The following is a 9,513-nucleotide window of genomic DNA, read 5'->3' as shown; positions in this document are numbered from 1 at the left end:
TTACTGACATGTTTTTTTAAAAGACAAGTGCTTGTCCGTTATGATGCCTAAATATTTTATTATATGTGGCACCGTATTAATAACTTCACCGTTTGGTAAAATGTCCGGATCAACTGTATTGTTGGTCCTTGATGTAAAGTCCATGCAGACTGTTTTGCTTACATTGGGAGTTAAGCATGAGTTTGTAAGCCAATCAGACACCTTGCACATGGCAGCTGTTAATTTAGCTGCAACTTGCTCTTTTGATCTTGCATGAGTGAAGATGACCGTATCGCCAGCATACATTTGAATGTTTAGATCTGGACAGGCTTGTGGAAGGTCGTTTATGTATATACTAAATAAAATTGGTCCTAGTATAGACCCTTGAGGGACCCCAGCTGTACAATATGTGTTTGCTGAACACTTGTCACCAATTTTAGTACACTGTTCTCTCTTATTTAAATAGGACTCCATCCAGTCTAATGCATCAACGGGAAAGTTAAATAGAGAAATCTTTGAGAGTAGGACGTCATGATTAACGGTGTCGAAGGCCTTTGTAAAATCCAAAAACACAGCTCCGACCACACCACCATTGTCAAGATAACTTTTAATCTGCTCCACAAAATAGCAGATCGCAGTTTCTGTAGCATGATGCTTACGGAAACCAAATTGCATCGGGTGTAAATTATATGCACCTCCATTTAAGTGGGTGACTAGCTGGTCACACAATCTTCTCAGCAATTTTAGAGGCTATTGGGAGAATACTGATGGGTCTGTAATTTGATGGAGTAGTACTGTCCCCTGACTTAAAGACAGGTGTCACTATTGCAGCCTTCCAGGAAGACGGAAAACGTGATTTTTTTTATTGATAAATTTATCAGATGAGTTAAAGGTTTACAAATAATCGATCTATGGTTCTTAAAGAAATGAGAGTCAAGGTCGAAGACATCCTTGGGCTTGGACCGTTTTAAGCTGTGAAGCACTTTCATAACAGCAGCTTCAGAGACACATCCAATTGTGAATACTGGGAGTTCCTCATTTACTGGTTGAAGAAGTCCGGTCCTTCTCCAAAATTCTTAGCTAGGCACTGTACAGAGTCCACAAAAAACGTATTGTAGTGAATTCGGGGGGCAACCACAGGAACTGCCGCGGCCGAGGCGCGAACCCATATCGCCCGCACCGTAGGAGACGTCGCTAACCAGTAGACTGGTTAACATTGAAGCTTGCGGTGCAGGAGATACGGGTTCGCGTCCCGGCTGTGGCGGTTCCCGGACGCCCCCCCCCCCCCGAATTCACTACATTGGTGTCAGAAGTGGAATGGTGAGACCGTGAGGTCATCGGAAGCGCGTGCGCCCAGAGGCGTGAGGGAGCTGATATGCTGAAGCGCGGGGACGCGCTTCCCGAAGGTGGAGGGTAGTGTAACGTGCATGGATAAGTCGACACGTTGGTACTTTACTAATGAGTCGGACCCTTTAGTCGACTGGTTAACGTTGTCGCTTGCGGAGTGGGAAATAGGGGTTCGCGTCCCGGCTGTGGCGGTTCGCGGACTACCACCCGAATTTACTTCATTCTTAAAGGTTGTTGCTATTTGTTCATTGTCCTCAATCACTTCTGATTTATCCCTTAATATCCAATTTTGAACTAATTCACCTTCCCTCTTTGTGATTTTGTTGATGTTTTACCAGATAACCTTACTATTTCCCTTAGACTCGTTGATTAGTTTGATAAAGAAATCAGCTTTAGCTTGCCTCAGCTCCTTTATTACTTTATTACGCAGTTCCTGAGAAGTTCTTTTATCGTGTGGCAACCTAGATTTGAGATGAGAACAAAACAAGGAAACAGAAATAGTAAATTAAAATGAGATCAAATAGATAAAAATAAAATAAAATAGGACAAAACAATAGTCCAGGGGTTAAATTACATAGAAGAAGAAGAAGAAGAAGAAGAAGAAGAAGTCGCAGACGAAGAAGAAGAAGACGCAGAAGGAGAAGACGCAGAAGAAGGAGAACTCGCAAATACGGAAAAGCAAGCGATAGGCGCCAAATTACAAAGCTAAACGTTACCCAACACTAAATTTGGTTTAATTAAACGTTTGCTATTGATATGTTGTTCAGTATTAATGTTTCAGATGACATCGCTGATCGGTTTACTGTCTCCAGAAGACGCGCGCTATCCGCGGATTACTTTATTGCGTTGCCACCGCTACGTACAGTACTCAGCCAAGCAGACCAGGTGCCGGTGTTACAGAAAAATCTGCGACCGATGAAATTTGTGACCTGAACACGAACCGGGGTCACGTTTGTTTTCATTTCATTCATTCTGAACGAAACTCTGGGACTGTGGCCACCAGATGTCCTCAAACCCACCGAAGCCGAAGAGACTCGGGATAGCCACGGCAGTAAGTTAACTCGCCCGGGGCTAGCTAAACCTCTGCTTGCCTGGTTTACTTCCTCTGCATGGATGTTTTGCTTTACATTCAGATTCATTGAGCATGGGGACGTCAGAAACACGGGACGTCAACATCATTCGCTTCCCCAGTTCCGCCATACAGGTTAACCTGATCTGTCAAGGTAGTCAAGTTTATTTGTGTAGCACAAAATCACAAGCTAGACACAACATCCTCCATCCTTGGACCCTAGACCGGAACGAGGAAAAGCTCCACAGGAAAGGTACATTACTTTATTGAGTATCAGAAGTGTGAAATCATGTAAAATGTGTTATGTATGTGTTACCCTCTCCACCACTTCATCCAACTCACTCCAGAATCCTTCTTTCTCTTCCATCTCGCACCCAACATGCGGCTCACATGTGCTGACAACATTCATCATCACACCTTCAATTTCCAGCCTCATACTCATCACTCTGTCTGACACTCTCAACACACTGTCGACATACCCTTCCTTCAGAATTACCCCTACCCCATTTCTCCTCCCATCCGCACCATGGTAGAAGAGTTTAAACCCACCTCCGATGCTGCTGGCCTTACTCCCCTTCCACCTGGTCTCTTACACACACAGTATGCCTACCTTCCTTCTCCATCATATCAGCCGTCTCTTTCCCTTTACCAGTCATAGTGCCAACATTCAAAGTTCTGACTCTCAACCTCCACACTCCTACCCTTCCTCCTCTCCTGCTGCCTCTGGACACGCCTTCCCCCTCCTTTGCCCAACAGTAGCATAGATTCCACCGGCACCCTGCTGGCCAAGAGTACCGGTGGCGGTCATTGGTAACCCGGCCCTCGACCCATCCGGTATGGAAATCTGATTTACGATCTGCATAGCTGATTTGGCAAAAGTTTTACACCAGATGCCCTTCCTGATGCAACCCCCCCCATCCGGGCTTGGGACTAAGAATGCACTAGCTTGTGCATCCTCAGTGTCTGGGTTGTGTTATTTAGACTACACTGCAAAAAAAAAAGAGAAGAAAAAAAGACAATTTTATCAAGGTATTTTATCTGGTGTCGTAATGGTTATTTCAGATTTTTTTCCATTTGGAAATATCAAATAAATAGATGAACAGGATGACAGATAGTCAGACAGATAGGTATGAAACCTCTGCGCTCATAATGAATAAGTTCTCCGTTAACCACGTCCAACGTCTCCTCTTCATCATTTGCAGTGCTTCTCGCTTACTGAACAATGACCTTTCCTCTCTTCCCTGACACGCAGGTTTTCCCCCCGGAGGTGGACTGACCTTCCCACTGCAGTCAAGCCCGCCGAATGAGTCCCAGCCTGGGTATAAATTATACATCCACCTCCTCCAGTCACACGTAACGCCCCATCCACCCCTCGGTAACTCCACTTCATCTCACTTATTAAAGGAATGATGATTCCTTTTCCTCTCCGTCGGACACGGAGATGTTCTTATTTCACCTCTCCATTCTTAATGTTGCGTATCAGGACACTCGTACTCAGACTTCTGCACTGATTTACATTCTTTCAGAAACTGATACCGGCTGAGATGTGGAATCATCTCGTGAAACTTAAACAGTGATTTAGGGGGTTTTGAATATAATATAAAGGCCCCTTAAGGTGGCATACTGCTGACTCGGCTCTTCAATCTCATATTCAACGTTTATGAACTAATTCTGATGTCCTCACATGCCTCACTGTGATCACTTTTATTTCTTGTTCATTTTTACAATTCACGTTCACCTTGTTTTTTGGTCAGGTTGAAGAGGCGTCGCCCCAGCCAGGGGTCCAGCCAGGGGGTCCTCATCTCCATTTTAGTCTCCAGCATGCTTTTATTTTAAGGCTTTCTTATTCTTTTGCAGCTTTATTAACGTTCTTCATTCAAATCCCATTTCTGGCGTCCGGGTAGCGTAGCGGTCTGTTCCGTTGCCTACCAACACGGGGATCGCTGGTTCAAACCCCCGTGTTACCTCCGGCTTGGTCAGGCGTCCCTACAGACACAATTGGCCGTGTCTGCGGGTGGGAAGCCGGATGTGGGTATGTGTCCTGGTTGCTGCACTAGCGCCTCCTCGGGTCAGTCGGGGTGCCTGTTCGGGGGGAAGGGAAACCGGGGGGGAATAGTGTGATCCTCCCACACCCTGTGTCCCCCTGGTGAAACTCCTCACTGTCAGGTGAAAAGAAGTGGCTGGTGACTCCACATGTATGGGAGGAGGCATGTGGTAGTCTGCAGCCCTCCCCGGATCGGCAGAGGGGGTGGAGCAGCGACCGGGACGGCTCGGGTGAGTGGGGTAACTGGCTAAGTACGACTGGGGAGAAAAGGGGGGGGGGGGATCACATTCCTCTGGACGCACTAAATGTATTTTACATCAGATATGCAGAACGGTGACTGGGAAGCTTTAACAGAACTGTCAGACATGGTAAGACGTTACATGATGGTCATCAGGCTTGCTGTGTAATTATAACTTAACCAAGACAGTAGGTGACTATACGTTCTTTGTGTTGTGCGTTTTAAGGAGACGTGGGGAAAAGCACGTTACTGCTGATCCTGTTGTGTAGTTACGTGCCACGGATTTTAACGTTGTGTATTAATTCAGCTCCCAAACGTCACCTTTAAACCTTCCATCTGCTCGGTCATGCTTTACCAAGCACGCAAACCTATGAAACAACCTCTGTAAATGTCTTATCTTAGAATAACACACACACATGTACACACATGTACACACCGTACGAGGCCCACGCTCACATCCACAGGTTCACATTGTCCCCATCGGAGAAACTGTCGATTACTGACAACATTCGTCTCTTGACTCCAACACTCCCACAGTGGAGGCTCACACAGGTCCTCAGCTAGGTAACGCACACACACACACACACACACACACACACACACACACACACACACACACACGCACACACACACACACACACACACACACACACACACACACACACACACACACACACACACACGCGTGCACGAACCAAATGACAGACTGACAAACAAAATGAGTCGCCTTGAATAACCTTGGATAAAAACATGTGGTAGCAGTCCTGGACATGTAGTAAACAAGAACTGCACTGCCTCATGTTGAATTGGGAGGGGGGGACAGAGGGATAGAGAGTGTGAGACATGGAGAGAGAGAGCGAGAGGGGGGGAGAGAGACAGAGAAGGGGGGAGAGAGACGGGGGGATGAGAGAGGGGGAGAGACAGAGGGGACGAGAGAGGGAGACAGACGGGGAGAGAGACAGAGGGGGAGAGAGACAGAGGGGGAGAGAGACAGAGAGGAGGTGACAGGAGGCAAGAGAGAGATAGAGGTGGGGAGAGAGATGGGGGGGAGAGAGGGGGGAGGGTGAGAGTGGGGGGGGCAGAAGAGAGAGGGGGGGATAGAGATGGTGATGAAACGATAGGTCAGTAATATTGTCTTTAACTTGTTGCTGCTCCCACCAGCTGGTTAATGGATGTCCATGTAAACGGATCAGTAACTTTACCAGACGGGTTGAGTCGTGTTAGGAGCCCTGTGAGGGAAACCTGTTGTTTTTACTTATTCCAGGTTTGGTTGAGTCGTGTTAGGAGCCCTGTGAGGGAAACCTGTTGTTTTTACTTATTCCAGGTTTAGTTGAGTCGTGTTCGGAGCCCTGTGAGGGAAACCTGTTGTTTTTATTTATTCCAGGTTTGGTTGAGTCGTGTTCGGAGCGCTGTGAGGGAAACCTGTTGTTTTTATTTATTCCAGGTTTGGTTGAGTCGTGTTAGGAGCCCTGTGAGGGAAACCTGTTGTTTTTACTTATTCCAGGTTTAGTTGAGTCGTGTTCGGAGCCCTGTGAGGGAAACCCGTTGTTTTTACTTATTCCAGGTTTGGTTGAGTCGTGTTAGGAGCTCTGTGAGGGAAACCTGTTGTTTTTATTTATTCCAGGTTTGGTTGAGTCGTGCTAGGAGCCCTGTGAGGGAAACCCGTTGTTTTTACTTATTCCAGGTTTGGTTGAGTCGTGTTAGGAGCCCTGTGAGGGAAACCTGTTGTTTTTACTTATTCCAGGTTTGGTTGAGTTGTGTTCGGAGCCCTGTGAGGGAAACCCGTTGTTTTTACTTATTCCAAGTTTGGTTGAGTCGTGTTAGGAGCTCTGTGAGGGAAACCTGTTGTTTTTATTTATTCCAGGTTTGGTTGAGTCGTGTTAGGAGCCCTGTGAGGGAAACCCGTTGTTTTTACTTATTCCAGGTTTGGTTGAGTCGTGTTCGGAGCCCTGTGAGGGAAACCTGTTGTTTTTACTTATTCCAGGTTTGGTTGAGTCGTGTTAGGAGCTCTGTGAGGGAAACCCGTTGTTTTTACTTATTCCAGGTTTGGTTGAGTCGTGTTAGGAGCCCTGTGAGTGAAACCTGTTGTTTTTACTTATTCCAGGTTTGGTTGAGTCGTGTTAGGAGCCCTGTGAGTGAAACCTGTTGTTTTTATTTATTCCAGGTTTGGTTGAGTCGTGTTAGGAGCTCTGTGAGGGAAACCCGTTGTTTTTAGTTATTCCAGGTTTGGTTGAGTCGTGTTCGGAGCCCTGTGAGTGAAACCTGTTGTTTTTAGTTATTCCAGGTTTGGTTGAGTCGTGTTCGGAGCCCTGTGAGTGAAACCTGTTGTTTTTATTCATTCCAGGTTTGGTTGAGTCGTGTTAGGAGCCCTGTGAGGGAAACCTGTTGTTTTTATTTATTCCAGGTTTGGTTGAGTCGTGTTCGGAGCCCTGTGAGGGAAACCTGTTGTTTTTATTTATTCCAGGTTTGGTTGAGTCGTGTTAGGAGCCCTGTGAGTGAAACCTGTTGTTTTTACTTATTCCAGGTTTGGTTGAGTTGTGTTAGGAGCTCTGTGAGGGAAACCTGTTGTTTTTACTTATTCCAGGTTTGGTTGAGTCGTGTTAGGAGCGCTGTGAGGGAAACCTGTTGTTTTTATTTATTCCAGGTTTGGTTGAGTCGTGTTAGGAGCCCTGTGAGGGAAACCTGTTGTTTTTATTTATTCCAGGTTTGGTTGAGTCGTGTTAGGAGCCCTGTGAGGGAAACCTGTTGTTTTTATTTATTCCAGGTTTGGTTGAGTCGTGTTAGGAGCTCTGTGAGGGAAACCTGTTGTTTTTACTTATTCCAGGTTTGGTTGAGTCGTGTTAGGAGCGCTGTGAGGGAAACCTGTTGTTTTTACTTATTCCAGGTTTGGTTGAGTCGTGTTAGGAGCCCTGTGAGTGAAACCTGTTGTTTTTATTTATTCCAGGTTTGGTTGAGTTGTGTTCGGAGCCCTGTGAGGGAAACCTGTTGTTTTTACTTATTCCAGGTTTGGATGAGTCGTGTTAGGAGCGCTGTGAGGGAAACCTGTTGTTTTTATTTATTCCAGGTTTGGTTGAGTCGTGTTAGGAGCGCTGTGAGGGAAACCTGTTGTTTTTACTTATTCCAGGTTTGGTTGAGTCGTGCTAGGAGCCCTGTGAGGGAAACCTGTTGTTTTTATTTATTCCAGGTTTGGTTGAGTCATGCTAGGAGCGCTGTGAGGGAAACCTGTTGTTTTTATTTATTCCAGGTTTGGTTGAGTCGTGTTAGGAGCGCTGTGAGGGAAACCTGTTGTTTTTACTTATTCCAGGTTTGGTTGAGTCGTGCTAGGAGCCCTGTGAGGGAAACCTGTTGTTTTTATTTATTCCAGGTTTGGTTGAGTCATGCTAGGAGCCCTGTGAGAGAAACCTGTTGTTTTTATTTATTCCAGGTTTGGTTGAGTCGTGTTAGGAGCGCTGTGAGGGAAACCTGTTGTTTTTATTTATTCCAGGTTTGGTTGAGTTGTGTTAGGAGCCCTGTGAGGGAAACCTGTTGTTTTTATTTATTCCAGGTTTGGTTGAGTCGTGTTAGGAGCCCTGTGAGGGAAACCTGTTGTTTTTACTTATTCCAGGTTTGGTTGAGTCGTGTTAGGAGCCCTGTGAGGGAAACCTGTTGTTTTTACTTATTCCAGGTTTGGTTGAGTCGTGTTAGGAGCCCTGTGAGTGAAACCTGTTGTTTTTATTTATTCCAGGTTTGGTTGAGTCGTGTTAGGAGCCCTGTGAGGGAAACCTGTTGTTTTTATTTATTCCAGGTTTGGTTGAGTCGTTTTAGGAGCCCTGTGAGTGAAACCTGTTGTTTTTACTTATTCCAGGTTTGGTTGAGTCGTGTTAGGAGCTCTGTGAGGGAAACCTGTTGTTTTTATTTATTCCAGGTTTGGTTGAGTCGTGTTAGGAGCTCTGTGAGGGAAACCTGTTGTTTTTATTTATTCCAGGTTTGGTTGAGTCGTGTTCGGAGCTCTGTGAGGGAAACTTGTTGTTTTTACTTATTCCAGGTTTGGTTGAGTCGTGTTAGGAGCCCTGTGAGTGAAACCTGTTGTTTTTACTTATTCCAGGTTTGGTTGAGTCGTGCTAGGAGCCCTGTGAGGGAAACCTGTTGTTTTTATTTATTCCAGGTTTGGTTGAGTCGTGTTAGGAGCCCTGTGAGGGAAACCTGTTGTTTTTACTTATTCCAGGTTTGGTTGAGTCGTGTTCGGAGCCCTGTGAGGGAAACCTGTTGTTTTTACTTATTCCAGGTTTGGTTGAGTCGTGTTCGGAGCCCTGTGAGGGAAACCTGTTGTTTTTACTTATTCCAGGTTTGGTTGAGTCGTGTTCGGAGCCCTGTGAGGGAAACCCGTTGTTTTTACTTATTCCAAGTTTGGTTGAGTCGTGTTAGGAGCCCTGTGAGTGAAACCTGTTGTTTTTATTTATTCCAGGTTTGGTTGAGTCGTGTTAGGAGCCCTGTGAGGGAAACCTGTTGTTTTTATTTATTCCAGGTTTGGTTGGGAGTTGATGGGCGATAGAAAACCCATCCGGTTTTGAAAAATGACAGAATAGCAGCGACGGCAAACCGGGCGTACACGCTGTGTCTTCTCCATTTTCAATCAGCTTTAGAAACAAAAGAAAAACAGGAGGGGGGTTCGGACCACTCATATCGGCGGTAGCTGGACTTTGCCCACAAGCGCTGTTCAAACCCCGTCAGTGTACTGTAACCTGTCCAACATCAAGTCCACAACACCCCTTTTCTGATGCTCACATCCATATTCCATATCACCTGTCATAAGCAGAGGGCTAAGGAGGACAACATGTCGTGTCCTGGTGGCAGAAA

The sequence above is a fragment of the Lampris incognitus genome, chromosome 14, assembly GCF_029633865.1.
Source record: "Lampris incognitus isolate fLamInc1 chromosome 14, fLamInc1.hap2, whole genome shotgun sequence".
Lineage (NCBI taxonomy): Eukaryota > Metazoa > Chordata > Actinopteri > Lampriformes > Lampridae > Lampris > Lampris incognitus.
The sequence above is the reverse complement of the archived record's forward strand: the minus strand, read 5'-3'. Positions refer to the sequence as shown.